The following is a 19668-nucleotide window of genomic DNA, read 5'->3' on the forward strand; positions in this document are numbered from 1 at the left end:
ATCGGCCACATAAGAAATGAGGCAGATGGAGGTGTTAGTTATAGAGGTTAAGGTAGCAAGCTGAGAGCTTATCTTGTAAGATAATCCCCCCCAAGCTGTAGCACCTTGGAGGGTATCTCCTTGAGGAGATCCCTCTGAAGACGAGTAAAATGGGATAAGTAATTCAGTGACCTAACGGTAAAGGCCACTGAAGAAAACATATGCTTCCCCTATCTGTCCATCATTCAAGACTCCTTATTCGACAGATGGACAGATGCAGAAGTGTCAGTTAATTCCTTCTTGGTGGCCACTGCCACCACCATAGCATCTACTGGGACACCTTTGGTCAAAAACTGTCTGTCTTCTGGAGCTGTAATGAATTTGTTGGGCCTCCTTGGAACAGGTCCCACTGACTCTGGAGAGCCCCACGCCTTTCGACTGACTACACCCACAAGCTGGTCGAAAGGTGGAGACACCCAAGATGTGGAAGGATGAGAACCAAATGCCTCCAGGTATACCAACTCATCTTCAGAAGGGGAGAGGGTTTTCCAGCCACCTCTCTGTTTCAGGATCTTTAAGATGTCTGAAAAGGAAACATCCTCAGAGAGTGACCATGGGGAATGCTTCTAAATCCTCTAAGTTGGTATCGAATGTGACAGACTCAGCAGAGTCTATGTGTTTCCTCTTACATGTTCTCTTCTGAGGGACCTCCTTGGGGGGGATGTTCCGGACAGGTTTAGGAAGAGAGGGTTTTGCCCACTGGGGTGTCCCAGGACATTGGTTCCCTATGCTGGGGCTCGAGGGATGGTGTACAGGTTGACACTGGCCCTCTGTGGGGGAAGAGCAGCTGGAGCCAAGGGTGGAGCAGTCTCAGAGGAAAGCACGGTCCTCATCACCTCGAAGGCACCACGATCCTGGACCGAGAGGCTTATGGCTCCAAGGACCCGGGAGATCTCCTCTGCACCAAGTAGGATGGCTCCAAGGCTGATGTGGGTGCCAAACTCACCTGCACCGAAGCCCCGAGTGGGAGAGTCAGATCCGACAAGGGTCTGGTTTGACTCTCCCCCCGGAACCAACGAGGGAGTCTTGGCCACCAGACCCCTCAATGGATGACAACATCAACATGGTGGGAGTGGAGATCGGCACAGAAACTCCAGGAATGGATTTCGGGTCTGACAGTTCCACCACCAGAACTTCCAGGCACTCTGGCTCCGAACTCGACTGAGTCGGAGGAGGAACTAAAGGTAAAGCAGCTACTGGAGTCGGCTCCATGACCGTCTGGGCTGGGTTGGTAAGAATTTTTGCCAGGGCCAGTGTATGAAGCAACCTTCTAACCACCCACACTACATAATCATCCAAAAGGCTTCTGGATGACCAAGAGGAATGGGAGGAAGACTTGTAGCTACCCACCACTGATTGCAATAAAGGGGACTGCAGCACCGAACGAATCAGATCCAAGGACGGTGACCAGCTCCTTTTCTGACTACTAGACGGTTCTGAAATGGCAAGTGTAACCGATGTAGACGTTTCCTTTTTGGAACCAACAGGTTTTGGATCCGAAGAACTCAATTTTTCATGTCTCTTCAACGGCTTAGAAGCTGGAGCCGAAGAAGTTTTGGGTGATTTGTCTGAAGATTTGGAGGCCTGAGTCCCTTCAACAGCCGAATCAAAAGGCCGCCTTTAACAAACCCCAAAGTAATAGCTTTTTTTTCTGTTCCTGAAGGACCCTTGAACTAAATGCATGGCAAACAGAACAGGAATCCTGCAGGTGGATGGTGCCTTAGCAATGCACACAACTAGTGTGTCCATCAGTGATTGACATTTTTTTGTGTGCAAGAATCACACTTTTTAAAACTGTTTAATCTCTTTAGGCATCCTGTCACTATCAGCAAAAGTTCACAATCAGCAATGAAAATCACAAAGTAAGTAAATGTTTCACTCAAGTGCAAGGAACCACACCAGACTAGCAAGACTACAAAACAACTACTCTATAAAGAGTAACAAGTTTTCTTTTCTTTTTTTTTGAAGAAGAAGATTGGTCAGAGGGAAAGAAGGTTAGAGGAGAGTCTCTAACCTGAGGAGACACCTCTAATTTAAATGGCGAAAGGAAGAAAAGGGGAGCCCTCTAACTAAAAATGGGCTAACATGAGAAAAGGGAATCCTCTAACTTAAACAGATTCCTAAAAGGGGGTCAGCGCTAGATAAAGGCCTAAGAGAAAACGACGGCCCACACAAAGCTAAAAAAAAAAGAGTGGAAAGGACCTTTACTGAAAACAAGGAACACTCAAGATATAACAGTGTAAAGAAATTATTCTACTACTCATTACTTAACAAGCACACAAAAAGTTAAAGAAATATCCACTGAGCCTGAGCCAGCGAAAAAGCAATCCCGAAGATGCAAGCGGCAACAAGATCTGGGTAACAGTCGCTAGGCATCTTGGGATAGGTTGTAGTCTTGAGCCAGTGAAAGCTCTCGAGCTTTAGCATGAGGCTGAGTCGGAACCGACGCTTGTTTCTGAACCCAACCAGCAAAAATGAAGGCAAGATAAGACAACATAACATCAGTCCCTCAGACGTCCTGGAGTTTGGTTTTTTGTCCTAGCATTGTAGTATGTGAGCTGACTATGAATATCAAAAGTCTATAAAAATCTTACTCTCTCATCTTTTTGGTTCTGGGAGGAAAACAGGAAGATTAACTGCCTGGCTCATTTAAATTCTGAAACAACCTTAGGTATAAAGGATTTGTCACAGTATTACCATATTTCTGTGAAATATGAGATAGGGATGACTTACTTAACAGCTTGTAACTCAGATATACAGCTTGCAGATGTCAGAACAATGAGTAAAGCACAATTATGTAACCATAATAGTAGATGTCAGAATTCCTCACTACTGCAGTAGTTTATAGCTATTTGGGTTATATCATGCCTAGGGTATATTAGCGAGACAGTCTTCAAAAGTCTATGGATCTTGACACATGCACCCAGGTTACTGTGTCTCAAGACCCACAGGGAGAAAAGAGCAGCCTGGGCACCAATTTCTTCAGGACTTTCTTGCCTCTCAAAAGGGAGAGAGCACACTTGTCCTGAAATCCCAAAAAGTTAGGAACATATAACTTTTATCGCAAAAAACTAACAATACAGAAAAAGGAGATGGAGGAATGATGTGGCTATTGCAGTAGTAAGGAATCTGAGTATCTACTCTTATGGTAAGTGCAACTTATATAACTGTACTACATTCATCATTCCCACTGCTGCAGTAACCTATAGCTGTTTGGGTGGATTGGCATATCATACCCATCCTGGGAGAAGAAAAGATTAGGATCCAAGTGCCCCTGCAGTATTATCTTATCAAAATCTGTCCCAGAAGTAAAGAAGGAACTCGGTATACGATGCTTGTAAAAGTATGTTCAGAGGACCAAGTAGCTGCCTCTAAAATGCTTCTACTGTCCACCCTTTCCAGTATGCCATCAAAAGAAAACAACATGTGCTTTGATCCTGCCTGGGAATGTTTTACCATGATGGAATAATTAACAAGGAACAACCATGTGGTATTTGTCTGAATTGATACATAGTACCCTTTCTTTGCCCCATCATAGGAAGTTCTCAGCTGTTCAGCTTTCCTAAAGTACTTCAAGATGACACCCAATTTGCATAAGCATGTCCAGAGTATAGGGAGTCTTTTCTCTATGATTAGGAATTTCTAAAAATAATACAGGGAGAAATATGGATAGATTCAAAGCAAACTCTGAAACTAATAATGGCATGCATGGGGGATTTGTTCTAAAAAATAACCCTATATCTACAGAAAGCCAAATATGGTTTACCCACCATTAAAGCTTACAACTTGGATATCCTTCTGCAGACGTCAGGACAATAATCAAAACAGTCTATCAGCCAATCAACCAAAACAGCCAGAATGGCTGGTTCAAAGGTAGACAGAATTAACTTTGTCAGCACAAAGTAAAGATACACAACTGTGCTTTCCTCATTGCTCTGACTACTGCAAGATGTATATCTGAGTTACAAGCTGTTATGGTAAGGCATTCCTATCTTATCTTTCACAGGTAACACTGGGACAAATCCTTTATACCTAAGGTTATTTCAGAATTTACATTGAGCCAGGTAATTTGTTTTCCTGTTTTCTTCCCAGAACCAAAACAAAAACCAAATGAGTGAGAAATAATTTTACAGTGCCACATGTATACTATGTGGTCTTGCATGCAAAAAAAAAAATAATAATATATATATATATATATATATATATATATATATATATATATATATATATATATATATATATATATATATATATATATATATATATATATATATATATATATATTTATGTGTGTGTATATAAATAAAACAGCCTCAGCAAAGTCTGAAAAAAAGAGAAGGATCTATGGGATGATATGCTAAAATGGCCAACAAATACCCCTTACTAAAGCAGTAAGACAGACCAGAGGAAAGTAACTCACAAAAATATAGAAGAACCAGTAGTACATAGTTCCTGACTGGGCCCTGGTTATTAGTGTGGTGCTGACTAGAAAATCTCTTCTACTACCTAACATAAGATTTCACAGTGGCAGGTTTTCTTGTCTCCTTTAGTACCTACTGCACATTACACAAGATATTAATGAATTCAGAGATAATTTAGTCTCTGAAGAAGGGATATCAGCAATTCATTTTCACAACTGTAAAAGGACTCCAGCATAAATTTAGACATATCAGCCTGACAATTCACTGTTCTGAAGGCTAAAGTGGAAGAAGTATAAACTTTCTTACCAATCTATTAAGGCTTTTCTCAGCTTGTCAGCTGGAGTAAGGTTAGTTGCTGTAAGAAGTTTGAAAGAAGCTGATTTTGACAAAGAAATTACCGCAGGATTTGTCCTGGAGTTAAAAAAGGAATTTGTGGGACTACATCATGTTATATCATGTATCAGACTCCTTGGGAGCAGGTGATTGACTACCAGGCAAATACAGGCCACAAAGAAAGCATCCTGTAAAGCTGGGAAGAACATCTGTAGATTGAGGAAAATCCACCTGTAATAAATCATAATACTTTTGATGGAATTATGGTATTTCTTTTGCTCCCACAGAAACAAGTCCTTCATTCTGGTAATGGCATCAGAAAAATGTAACTATTCAGGAAGGAAATCTGAATAATAACTTTCAGAGTTAGATTCCCCATACTGTGGATTGGGAATTTGAGAATCACAAAGCCTAAATCTTGTCCCTCAAACTGGGGATTGATTAGAATCTGAGAGAGATCTTCAATGAGGGGAACACTCGGCATGTAAAGACTGAAAGGCTTTAAATAATCCTTTAGCAAAGCCCAGACAATCATCCCATCTGCTTTAGGAGAAGATAAATGTCTAACCTTATATTTTTTTCTGGGAAACTGCCCAAGGTAAACCAACAGTTTTAAGGATGGTCCCTTCCTCGACAATGACGTTCCTCAGAATGGCTGACAAACTGCAAGTGGATCCTTGAAGAGTCAGTCTTGCCTTCTCACAAAAATGTTAGGGTGTGAGGTAAATTTTTTGTGCCAGCCACCAAACACACTAGCCCCAGTTCTTAACAACACTTTTTGACAGAAAAGTAACACTTTTCCTCATAAAAATATGACAAATAGTAAGGGACTAAGAACTATCTAGCTACAAAGCTTAGGATAGTTGGTGAAACAACCTGTCAGGGAAATACGTTTTAAGCTAAACATTTTAATAACAACCCACAAAACCACAAGTTGTAGCCCCAACCACAAGTTTTGACCAAAAAGTAAAACCTTTTTCACAAAAATCAGTTATTTGACAGACATTTCCCACTGGGAACCATGAACAAATTATGGTAGTTTTGAGATAACATTTTTAGTGGCAACCACTAAAAATGTACAGTTGTGCAAGTTGTTAGTATATCTTTGAATTCCTCACTGCTGCAGTAGCCTTGGCTAACTGAGCTGTATTCTGCCCAGGATACAATAACCAGTCAGTCTTCAAAAAGCTGTAGCTCCCTCCCATACCTATACTCTGATTGTTGACTGGCTAGCCCCTTGGAGAGAAGTTAGCAGTCAGAGTGCAGATAACTTCAGGACTTTCTTGCTCAAACCAAAAGAGAAAGCTTACTTATCCTGAAATCCCCAAAGGTATAAACATATAACTTTTTATCCCAACAACTGACTATATACAGTAGAAGGTGGATGAAGGGTGGGTGTGGCTACTGTAGCAGTGAGAAATTCGAAAATCTACTGTTACAGGAAGTGCAACTTACACAGCTGTACTATGTTCATCATTCTCACTGATGCAGTAGTCTTTGGCTAATTGAGTTGATTACCAAAGTTTATCCAACGTGGGAGGAGGAAGAATAAGAGTCCAGGACCCCTGCAGAATTGTCCTACCAAAGCCAGTCCATTCCTGGACCAGGAAAAGGATATACAGAAAAGCAGAATGCTTCTAGAGTCTGCCCTTTCCAATTTGTCATCAAAGAAAACAAGGCACTATTAGAATTTGCCTTACTTCTGCCTGGAGATGTTGTACGATGATGAGAATAACAAGAAAAGATAAAGTAAGGAATAAGCAGTTGGAGCTGTCAGATTTTACACATGTTGTCCTTTTCCATTCCCATACTAGGAATTCCACAGCTGTATTGGTTTTCTAAAGAACATAGCATTGACAAGATATTATCCGAGTTACAAAAGCATGACCAGAGTATATAGAATCTATACTCCTTGTCAGTCAAATTCTGAAAGAAATGAGGGAGACATATGGATAGATTTAAGGTACACTCTGAAAGGAGTAATGGCATATAGAAGATCATAGGTTCATAGGAAGTTACTAGGCTAATGGCCATAGGGCCTCGATAAGAATAATGCAACCCCACAAAAAGGGCAACGCTCGACGAAACCACCAACAAAACACAGCAACAACTGTCCACAGATACTCAGGACCAGCAAAAACTGTTAGAGATGTTTAATATGACCACATCCACCGACTAAGCGCTTTCACCTAAAAAGGCATCATCAGAGTCGGTTATTCAACTAACAAGCACTCTATTTAAACCTATTGCACAACCCTAATTAATTACATCAATTTGCAAAAACACCAATGAGCCAAAACCCCACTGCTTTCATAATTAAAAACACATTACACCCCAAACTTTGACACAAACAAAAACAAAAATTACATAAATGAAAAAATTGCATTTCTACAATACATAACAATTAATAAATCATCTAAATAATTGTTTATTTATTTATTCACATTTATTTTAAAATAATTAACTATTTTAGCCAAGCCTAGCCAAGTTCAAACCTTATTTCCCACGATCAGCACCTATTGCCCCTGTCCATGAGGGAACCCCCAGGATGAATTTACGGTTACCCATCCAATCGTCCAGATTGCTTTTGAAGTGGGCCAATGGAGTGCTCTGTATGACATGAAGTGGGAGTCTGCTCCAATGGTATGGTAACCTCTGGGAGACAAATATGTCCCTCCAGCAGGCTCTGTTAATGTCACATACCAGGTTAAGGTCTTTACAGCAAGTAACCCGTGTACCATTTGACTTGTGGATATGCAGCATTTCCAATAAAGCAGGGTCAGAGATTCCCTTATATGCAAGGCAGAGATCGCCTCAGAGTAGTGTGTATGAAACAGAATAAAGTGACAATGATTTTGGATGATCCATATAGGACAGATGCTGAAGACCTTGAATTTTCCTTGTGAGGAACCTCTGTGGTCTCTCCAATAACTGCAGATGCTTGGAAAGGTACATACCAAAAGTGGCACTGTACTCAATTATTGGCCTGATGAGTGAATAGTACAGGGAGGTTATACCTTCTTTTTTTCTGGACTCAATGCCCTTACTTATGAGATGAGCAATATAGAAAGCCCTTCATATCTCTGTGGAGACACAGTGATCAAAGTTTGCTATCAACCTGTGCCCGGGTCTCTCACCACTGAGTGCATACTTAGGGTGCTACTATTGATGTGGTATGTAGCAGGAACATTGCTCTTACTGAAAGAGATGATAATACTTTTTTTGCCTTGAGTTTAAGGCCATGACTTTGGCACCAATCATTTGTTTGTGTAAGACTCTCTTGTAGGATATTGACATCATTTGGAGATTCTATGACCACTCCCAGTATGCAGTCATCAGCAAACTTTGTCAGCCACAGACCTTTAGTTTTTGCTTGTACTTTAGAGAAATAGATTCCAAACAGTTGAGGTCCCAGGACTGATCACTGTGGAACATCACTGGTTACAGGTCTGCTGTTGGAGGTGGATTCCCCTAATTTGAATATGTGTTCTATCAGTAAGCCAGTTAGTGACCCATCTAATGATATAAGGGCTGATAGCTAGGTGAGTTTGTCAATGATGTCTGAGGGTCAGAAGGATAGTGTCAAAAGCCTTGGCTAAGTCTAGGTAGGCTGCATGCACAGATTTTCCCTCATCCAGGGCCTTGGTGACTATCTCGAAGAAGTCCACCAGGTTTAACAGGCATGATCTCCCTTTGACAAATCCAAACTGAGTAGGGTTAAGTGTTTGGAGATTACCTATATCTTTGTTGATAAGGTCCATGACGATTTGCTCCATGGCCTTGCAGATTAGGCTAGTCAGGCTAATAGGTCTATAGTTCTCAGGGTCAGTGGAAGCACCACCTTTGTGCAAGGGAATAACGGTAGTTGTTTTCCATTCAAGTTGGATGATGCCGAGATGAATGTGTGTTTTTTTTTCTACAGATAGCCCTCTAAGCATGGAAAAGCAAAAAGGTTAACCCACTATTAAATAATAGCAACTCAGATATTCTCTTTTAGATGTCAGGGCAATAAGCCACTTAGTCTACCAAAAAAGAACCTAATCAGCAAAATAGATGGTGCAAAAGTAGACAGAAATAACCTTCCTAGTAAAAAGTAAAGATCAGAATTAAATGTTCCCTGAATAACAGCTGTCCTTACATATCAACAGAAAAACTTCTTAGTAAAATAGCTTGAACAATGACATGCTGAAATGCATACCCCTTGCCAAAGGTGTATATGCCATAGGACAGTAACTCACACAAATGTGTTTTAACACAGTTATTGAATCATCACTTAAGAAATAAGCAAACATACTTTTATATAAAAGAAAACAAACCATATTAATGCTCCTAGACACAAACATTATACATCACATTTGTATAACTATTATCAATCCAGCATTACATAAATTGCTCAATTCCTGCCTTCCCTTAAATCTCATACCTCCTGTAAAACATTATTATGCATGCATTGTTCCTACAATTTCTACTTTTTTATGAAGTTTGCTCCTTCCCTTTTCTAAAGATCCCACTTCCAGTTCTTTTATCTCTGGTGCAATATTCATTACTTCAAATACAGTTGGTTTAGATTTTGATTTCCATTATCTAGTAATTGCTTTTTTGGAAATTCAGGTCATTTATCCCAGCTCAAAAAATAATTTCCTTGGTTACAACATTTTCTCACCCACTATTTCTAACAGAATACTCTGTAGGGAATTTTTGAAGTCTGCCAATTCATTACACTCCCAAAACATCAAAACATATGTCCCCATTTACCTCTTTCTTCCCCATCATACCTCCAACATTTGCCATCTACCTGAGGAAAAATTCTTTAGAGATCAGTGGAAAGGGTGGAAATGCATGCAGGAATATTCCTGGCTACTGTAATGAAAATGCATCTGTTTTCCAGACCTACCTGCAAGGAGTCCTGTTGCAGAATTTACTTAGCTGTCTGTTTTAAAAGGAGGTGAACAGATCTATCTGAGGGGTTCCCCCATCTCTGGATCCATTCCTGGAAGACCCCCTTATTCAATTTCTTTTTAAGAGGGTCTGTCCTTGTCCTGTTCATCTTGTCTGCCACTACATTTTGCTCTAATGGCATGCAAGATACTTGGAGGGTTATACAATGATGTAAAGTTAACTCCCAAGCCTTCATACCAGTCTGCACAGGGGGTACGACCTGGTGCATCTCTGCGTGTTTATGCAGGATATCACTGTAGTGTTGCCTTTAATTACCTGATGTGGTCTTAGAGACCATAGATGGTGAAGAGATTTTATGGCATGGTCAGAGCCAACATCTCTGACATTTATGTGTTTTGGTTTGCTTGGGGAGTTCTATAAGCCACACATCTTTACCTCCATAGAAATTGTTCCCCAATCCAAATATGAGGCATCTGTAGTTGTAGAGTGAATTGAGCTCTGAGGAGGAAAAAAAGGGAGAGACCTACATTTAGAGCCATTTGTTGTTCTCACCAGTGCAGCTCCTTTTTGATAAAGCTCAAAATTGGAATCTAATATTCTAGAAGATGAAGATGTTGGGTCCATGTGTGTTTTTTTTTTTGCCAGTCATTTAATTTCCCTCATGTGTAACCTGGTGAGAGGAATCAAAAGAATCACAGAATCTTGAGATATTCTCTTGCAGAAGTTTGAGACTGACTGGAGAAACTCAGAAAAGTTTTAATATAAAAATCCAGTGTCCCCTGTGTAAGAAGAGCATTTTGCTGAGAGGTGTCTAAAACAGAGCCCAGAAACACTATCCAGTGTGATGGTGTCGAGGAAGAATTTTGTACATTTATCTGGAATCCCAGACTGGTAGGAAGAGATAAAATCCCATGTTAAGGACTCTTGACATACGGGAAAAGACTCTGGAAAGATAAGTAAGTCATCTAAAAAAGGAAAATGTGAATGCCATACAGCTTACAATGAGCTGTCACTGGAGTCTTACACTTCATAAACACCATTGGAGCTACAGATAATAGAAAAGGTAACGCAAAGAACTGATAATGTGACCCAGACACAAAGAATCTGAGAAATTTCTTGAAGTCTGTGGCAATCGCAATGTGATGGTAAGCATAATTTAAATAGTACAGTTGTGTAAGTAAACTTACCAAAACAGCAGATGTTCAAATGATCACTTAGTAGCGTTAGCTATATGGGTTATAGCCTGCTAAGGATATAACAGGCATCCAGCTTTCAAAGTTTCAGGGCACCTTCTATGTGCTCCTACCGTTATGCAGCTTGATCTAGCAGTAATCAATATGATGACCATCTACTGTAACCATGAAACTCAAAGGAGGAATGAAAGGTTATAGAATTTGAGGGTCACCATTTTGAAATTTGGTACTATCACAGAGAGATTGAGAAAGGATGGATTTAGAACTGATCTGGATTGGAAGCCTTTGCCCCTTTGAATTAAAGGCATTGACTGTATAACTTCTAGGGTGAGCAAATGTTGAAGAACCTGAGTAAAAAAAACTATGGTTTGGAGCACAGGGAAAAGTTCCCCTGAAAGGAGGCATTGGCTTCCAGTACCTCCTAGTAAATGGTGGCAAATATGTCGTTGTAGATCCCCTCCTTAAGGTGTTTATCCTGAACTTAGCTAAAGGATTTGTCCGCAAAGTATGACAAACTGCAATGGTGATGTTTCTATACAAGGGCAGACCTACCACTGACCTATGAAACTATAGACCCATTAGCCAGACTAGTTTGATTTGCAGGGAATGCGTTACATCTAACCTCATAAACTATGCTATCAAAAACCTTATCAGGTTAGACTCACATCAGTTTGGCCCTGTATATGGGACAGCCTGGTTTCTCAAGCTAGACCAACATCAGTCTAGCTTTGTCAAAGTGAAATCTTGCCTACTCAGTTTAGTTAACTTCTTCAAAAAGGCTAAACAGGCTGTTAACAGTGGTCACTCTATTCACACAGCTTAACTAGATCTGGCCAAATCATTTGACACTGCCACATGTTGGCATCATAAATAAGCTAAGTGGCTTAAAACAGATCCATGTGCGATAAGGTAGATAACCAAGTGACTGAAAGACTGAATTCACTTAGTTAAGGTGATAGGCACCTCCTCAGAAAATATGAAATGTTCCCATGGATCAGTACTAGGACCTTTCCTTTTCATCCTCTACTTCTCTGATCTACAGACCAGGAATCAGGACCTTTAGTTAACTAAGTTTGCAAATGACTGCAAACTGGGTTTTACTGTCAAATCCCTCCATTACCAATTCATTTTAGCATGAACTACCCTTTATAAACAAATGGTGTATGGAAAAAGTGAAACATTAAATGCAAAAATGTACAGTATCATCACATTTAAATACGCAACTCTCCCCTTCAATATACAGTATTGCCAATATCCCACTCAAAAATGATAATGTACTCAAGGATGTTGAAACTTGGGTTAATAATTCCCTTTTCTTCAACCACCAAGTAGCAACAGTAATCAACAAATTATTTTTATTTAGCACAACTAATATCTAAAGACATATCCAGTCAAAAGAAGTTATTATCCCTCTTTATGCAACTCTAATTAAATCAACTACTTAGTACAAAGCCCCCTTCAGGTTGTACTTTTCTAAACATATTAACCAAAAGAAAAGACCCCACAGGGTCCTAACTAAAAGACTGTTGGCTTAAAGTCTCTGTGCTACCAGGAAAAGCATTAGATACTATCCCTTTACTCAGCTTCTTATAGATTCTAGTGTGGTGATCTCTGCCTTGCATTCTGCACCACTAGGAACTCCATCCTCCTTGAGCTATTGCATCTTTATATATCAAAATACTTAAAAAAGTGGCAAAGGCAAATATGTGGAGCCAACAGAATACAATGCCACTAGAAAATGCACTTTAAATGGATCACCACAGCACCCAGCAAATTAGAAAATCCACTTTTATTAGTATAGTTGACCGGTTTCGTTCAAAACAGAACTTCTTCAGAACCAAATTAAAATTTGTTATTCATTCTTTATATATACAAAATAGACCAATAAGAAAGAAAATTTAATTAAAGAACACTAATAAACCATCAAGTTTTAAAGGGCGCAACAAGTTAAATCAACGTAATAAAACGTTTATATTACATTATTATATACCAAACCATAGTCAAATCCAAAATGCTTAAAAAACTAAAAACCTAAGCCTTTATGAAAACAATGCAAAATTAGCTGTAAAAACGAACCAACACCGCAAACTGTAGAAAAAGTCAAAATTGCAGGACAAAGGCACCTCAAACACCCAGCAATCTTCAGCTATTCAGCTCTTTAATTAAAAAGTTGATAAACCACAGTACCACACTGAAAATGTTAAACGCTTTTCATCTGGTTCAAAGACCAAACTTCTTCAGACAAATAACAGCAGGCACAAACTGACTTTTATACAAGGATGCACTTCCCTCCACCCTCTAATTAATCAATTATTCAACAAATTGACAATTAATCATGCAAATAAATCTCAATTCCAAAACCAAACTGAAATACATTCATTCAGAACAACTGTATCATCCCAAATATGTGACTAACTATATCATGTACTATCCTAAAATACCATGCATACAATTTTTCATAATATTATATTATAAAATAAATACATATAACTTGCAAGTAAATATTTTCATACTACAACCAACACCAATTGACCCTGCATTCTCTATAGGAATTAAGACTTAAATATCAAAAAACTGTAAAAAACACATATTTAAACTACTACAATAATAAAAACCATATACATATCAAATACAAGCATAAAAATGATACAGGACGACTTGTCATAGTAAAGTTACTTATAGAAATTTGGTTACCTATTTAGACTTTTGAGTTTTAGCAAACATTGTAAAGAGCAACTGTCATTTATACCTGGGAAATGGCATGCATCTAAACAAATCTGCCACATCAATTCTATTTTTTCTAATAACAAAGATCTTTGACCACCCCTTATTTCATCAGTAACATGGTCAATTACTCTAAACATAAAACTATGTGTGGGGTTAGTTTTGATGTGGGCCGCTAAAGCATTTTCAACCTTGCCTTTCCTAATGTAGTAAAGGTGCTCATGCACCCTTTCATGCAGTCTACAATCAGTTTTCCCTACGTAGAATACAGGGCATAGTTTACATTGGGCAAGAAACACTACATAGGTTGAATTGCAATTATACTTGCCTGACAAAGTCTTGTAACTGTTGTCCCTGATATTAAATGAGTACCCTATACTCATATGTTTGCAAAAATTGCAGAATTCACATTTACTCATTCCGGGGTTATTAATAACTTTGTGTTGTTTCCTTTCTATAAAAATTTTTCAAATTCACACCTCTCTTAAACGTAAAAGAGGGGTATAAGTCCAACAAAGTACGGAATTTCAAATTGTTGCTTAACAAGTCCCAGTTCTTCCTTATAGCTGAAATAATGTTACCACTCTCAGGGCTATACGTTAAAATAAATGATACTGGGGACTTATTGATTTCTGCGTACTAATCATCTCATTGACTGGTGACAAGGCATCCTGTAGTAATGGTATGTAAAAACCATTAGATCTTTTACTCGTCACTTCATCAATCATTTTGTTAATAAGATCCCCCGGGTAACCTCGAGCAAGGAACATTTCAGCTATTTTGTTACATTCCACTAAGAATTCACTATCAATAGTCTCCATCCTTGCCGCTCGAACTAACTGACCTTTTATTACAGATTTCTTCTGGTGGAAAGGGTGAGAACTACTGAAGTGCAAATACGTGTTTGAAAATGTATCTTTCCTGTGAATCCTTGCTGCTAATCTCTTCTGGGTTGGGACCTTAAACACTTCAATGTCCAAATATGCTATAGTTTCTGTATTGAAGGTATGTGTAAACCTTAAGAATGTGGTAGTTTGGCTTAAATATGCAACAAACTTTTCCGCTTCATCCAACCTCCCCTTAAATAGAATAAGAATATCATCTAGGAAATGTGTGTAAAGGAAGAATTTTTCTGTTAAATGACTTTGTGAGAGAATTAATTATCTTTCCCAAATAGCCATCACTGAATTTGCAAAGCTGGCCCCACATGGGGACCCCATTGCCACCCCTATTTTTTGTAAATATAGTCGATAGTCAAACATGAAGTAGTTGTTAGTTAAAACTATGTCTAATAATATATTAACTAACCTGATCTCACTATTAAGGGTGCCTTTCATGTTCAAAAAAATGAAGAACCCAATCAATACCTTCTTCTTGGGGGATGGAAGTGTACAAATCTCTAACATCAATAGTTAAAAAATTAAACACATCCTCCAATACAAGTGAATTTAATTTGCTTAAACAAGACCATGAGTCTTTACAAATCTGTTCTTCGTCCACTAAATATTTCTTCAGGATGTTGTCTATTACTTTCGCCAAAGGGTAGGCTATACTGTGGCGAGCATCAACTAAGGGTCTCATAGGTGGGTCAGTTAGGGATTTGTGTATTTTCGGTAGTCCAAATAACACTGGTGTCTTTGGGGCTGGCATGGATAAATAGTTCAACATAGATAAATCTATAAGTTGTTCTATAAACAAATCATTCAAGTGTTCTTTTATGTTCCTGTATGCTGTGTTGAATTCATTTAAACTAACGTTAATATGTGTCAGTATTTAACAAAGCACTCATCTTTTGAACATACCAGTCTTGCCCCATTACTACTAGTCCACCCCCCTTATCAGGTTTAAAAGTTCTTATAGGTAGATGACAAAAATCAATAAAGGCTGCCCAGTCTTCTCTGTCCACATTCTTAACCTGATTCCGTTTCTCAGAATGTAGTTTTCTAAGGTCAATTTCACAAACTTTCTCAAATGTGGATAACAGTGGATGGCTAATGGGATTAAAGGTACTGGGTATATGATAATCTGATGTACCCATTTGTCCTCCTTTAAACAATACTTGTAAATTAAGTTTCCTAGTAAATTATTTCAAATCTAAAATTGTATGTACAATATCCATAAGTTTAGTAGGCACAAAGGACAGTCCCTTTGCTAACAATTCCACTGTACTAGGTTCAATCTGATATGATGAAAAATTATATATATATATATATATCACTTCCCCTGTTTTTAATTATAGTTAATTGGGGGGGGGTGCACCTGTTCACACATTTCTGGATCTACATCTAATGTTAAGTGTGAATCTAACACAGTATTCATAACTTTGGTCAACGTGGAAAAAGGCTCGTCCCTAATAATCGACTCTAGTTCAATCGTTCCATGTTTCAAAGGGGCATTAGATATTACATTCAAACCATCATGGCTATCAGAACTAGTAATATGTGGAAACTGAAACAAAGGAACATCCAATTCTGATCTATTCAATACAGCCATAGTTAGTGGTGTAGTCTCCCTAGACTCATGCAACCCTGACGTCTCCACTGTAATTACTGTTGGAAGTCCGGGCACCTCCACATTGCAACTCTCTGTGGTATATACATTACAACTACTTGTCATTTCCTCATTAATATCTCCCTTCCCTCCCATTTGTGTTGTTTCCCCAAACAGTCTATTAAAATATTGTCCAGAATTGTTTGTATAACTACTTGATTGACTATTCAAGTTAACATTCTTTTTAACAAATTCAACCCTGGAGCCATCCGTTATTAAAGAAGAATTAACTACTAAAGGCTCCTCATCAGTAAACGAGTCACTCCTGTTGCTAAAATCAACATTTAAAGAAGGAAACCATTCCATTTCAATTATAGAGTTCAACGGAAAAGGAGTTTTAAATGTTCTGTGTGCACTAACTGGCGTTTTAAACAAACATTTAGTGCTATTAATGTTATTTGTAGTCACAGTACCTGAGACAATCAAGTCCCTTTCTGAAACAGTCCCAACCTCAGGAGGGATTACCTCTTTTTTCTGGTATTGCTGATTTTCTGCTGTTGTTGGGCATTTCTCCCTTTCCAACTCTCGTCTCCTGCAATCACTGGTTGATTGGAGCCCTCTTGTAAAAAAACTTGGTCGCCATATTCAGGATCCGTTTCAATGGTAGGGAAATCATCGAATTGGTCTAGTTGTTTCCCTGGTTGCTCCGTCCGTTGATTCTGACTATTAGTAACTGTTGTCGTTACACATAAAGGTGCTGTGCTCCACTGGGCTGAACCATTCTGGCTCTGAGACCTTGGGGGGGGGGGGTTAGGATAAGCTGTGCCACAGGCATAAGCCTGAATGTCACCTTGCAGTTTTTTAAGGTTAGTTAATCTCAACTTGTCAATATGTTTATCAATGCTTTCGAAGCATCTGTTATAATCATATTTATAATGAGGAAATTCCACAGAATCACAGATGCGTGCATTAATAACCTTAATTTCATCCTTTAGGCAGTTTACCATATTAACATAATGTTTACTGATGAGTTGCATCAACTCTGAGCCATGCCTGTTAAACAAGTCCAGCAAATCTTTATGGAAGGGGGGAGCCTGGAAGAAGACCCGTAGGGTATTGCCATAATCTTAGACCTTTTGGAACCACTCCTTCTTTTAGACATTCGCTAAAATAGGCTGTTTCCAACTGTAACTTTTTAGTATGGATGCTGTCTTACCTTCAACTAACTGTATCTCTGTTGCTAAAAACCTGAATTCCGTGGTTGACACTTCCCAAGTAAAAGGTAAGACTAATCATACCCCTCTGGCCAAAATTCTGAGACTGTCTATAGTAATGGAGACAACACAGGGGGATTTCATGTTTCAAAATGGCTAAACTCTATTCTGTGCTGAATAAAACTATTAACAATGTATATGGAACTAATGGGAAACTGCCCTTGGAGCACCTACATCGATAGCATCTGATTTAAAATTGTTGGATGCCAAATTGTTTAAGACTAAAATGCATTTGACATAATGCATTTTCGTTGAACTCATAGGAACCCGGTCCTTTCTGCTGCATTGAACCAGGTCTCTGTTACAGCACAAATGTCGATGTTCTTCATTTTAAGGAGTGCTTCAAGCGAGTGCATTTTGAGATTTAGATTTCTAGCATTGAGCAGCATGACCCACAGACTGCATTTGTTTTAGCTGTTACTGTGGTAATTTCATCTTTGGAACACCACCTTGTTATTTCATAAAGGCTTAGGTTTTTAATTTTTTGAGCATTTTGGGTTTGACTATGGTTTGGTATATAATAATGTTATATAAACGTTTTATTACATCAACTTAACTTGTGCCCTTTAAAACTTGATGGTTTATTAGTGTTCTTTAATTGAATTATCTTTCCTATTGTCTATTTTGAATATATAAATAATGAATAACAATTTTTAATTTACTTCTGAAGAAGTTCTGTTTTGAACAAAAGTGCTCAACTATACTAATAAGAATGGATTTTCTAATTCGCCAGGTGCTATGGTGATCCATTTAAAGTACATTTTCCAGTGATATTGTATTTTCTTTATCTTTGCATATCACATAACTCCATTAATACCAGAACTAGGGACTTCAGTTTCCACCAGCACATAAATAAAAAGTACTATGGAGGCACATATATTACTTACTGCCTTGCACTCCTCTGGAAAAAACAGAGTGACACTGTAGTATCCTTTAAAATAAAATCTGGATAATTGGATGAGTACTCATAAATTTACTCTGGGACTGTCCTGCTTTGTTGTTCTTAGGTAGGGGGGTATAGCATGAGGCTGGGTATTGGTAAGGTGTAATTAAAGAAGACTTTACCAATAGGGATGACTACAAGAAGGGGTATAAAAAATGGAAAGAGCTAGCTGGAATTTACTGGAGAAAAAATTGCAAAGGAACCGATGTTTAAAGAGCAAAAGCTAAAAAGGGATATGTAATAGAGTGGGATAAGGCCACGCAGAAGTTTGGACTGCAGGTTGCAGACTGTCATCCATACCAAGGACTGATATCAGAGTACAGGCAAGGAAAAAGGGAGTGATAAGTGAAAGATGAGCTCTGGTAGAGTTTTTAGCTGAGTCTAGAACAAAAATTACTGTTTAAAAAGGTACAATCAGTGGCATATATAAATATTTTATGATAACTATAAGAATCAATCAGAGGAGGTTAGAAAAGATTGGGAAGAGAACATTTACAAAGAAACATTGGGAGAACATCTTTATGGCTCCCAAACATGCAGCAAAGTTTTGCTTGGAAGTGTCTGTGTAGGTATTTTTATACCATAAGCAGTCTTCAGAGAATTTTCCCTCAGGTACACAGGAAATGCTGGAGGTGTGTTGTGGAAGAGAGAGAGGCAATTGGGAATATGTGTTTTTGGGAGTGTAACAAGTTAGCAGATTTTCAATATTGCTTACAGAGTACCCTGTCAGAAATGTAGGGAATCCAAATGGAGATACCTAACAAAATGATTCTTTTGAGCTGGGACACAGGATCTGAATTACCTAGACGCATTAAGGCAATAGTACATTTAACATTATGTCTGCCAACAATTACATGACATTTACTAATTTGGTATGTTATTTTTTGTATTAATGCAAATGATAAAGTAATAAAGTTATTTTAAAAATTTGCTTGTTTGTGTTCTTATGTTCGTCAATTCCCTGAAGAGTTGAAATAAAGCCAATTTATCTGAAAGATTTCTACAGATGTGCACAGTTACAGGATGATTAGACAAAATACAGATTAATTAAAAAGTATAAATATGCAATGCAGTAAGGAGACTTGTTGTAAATCTCAAAATGCCCCGAATTTATAAGGAAGTTTCTCATGCAGTTATTTGCACAGACTACTGATAAATTTGTTGCAGTATACAGTAGTTGTTTAGGGAACTATATTCCTTTTGATAATCTAAGTCTACTTTTGGGTGTTATTGTAGCAAGGATTTAATTCCATAAATAATATTTAGTTAATAAGGATTTAAATCTATAAAGGCTACCTAAGTTCCTTTCACTTTCCTTCTCTATGTTCTCTACATGTTCCTTAAAACTCAGA

The sequence above is a fragment of the Protopterus annectens genome, chromosome 17.part0 (genome assembly GCF_019279795.1).
Source record: "Protopterus annectens isolate FY-2018-M chromosome 17.part0, PAN1.0, whole genome shotgun sequence".
In the NCBI taxonomy this organism is placed as follows: domain Eukaryota; kingdom Metazoa; phylum Chordata; order Ceratodontiformes; family Protopteridae; genus Protopterus; species Protopterus annectens.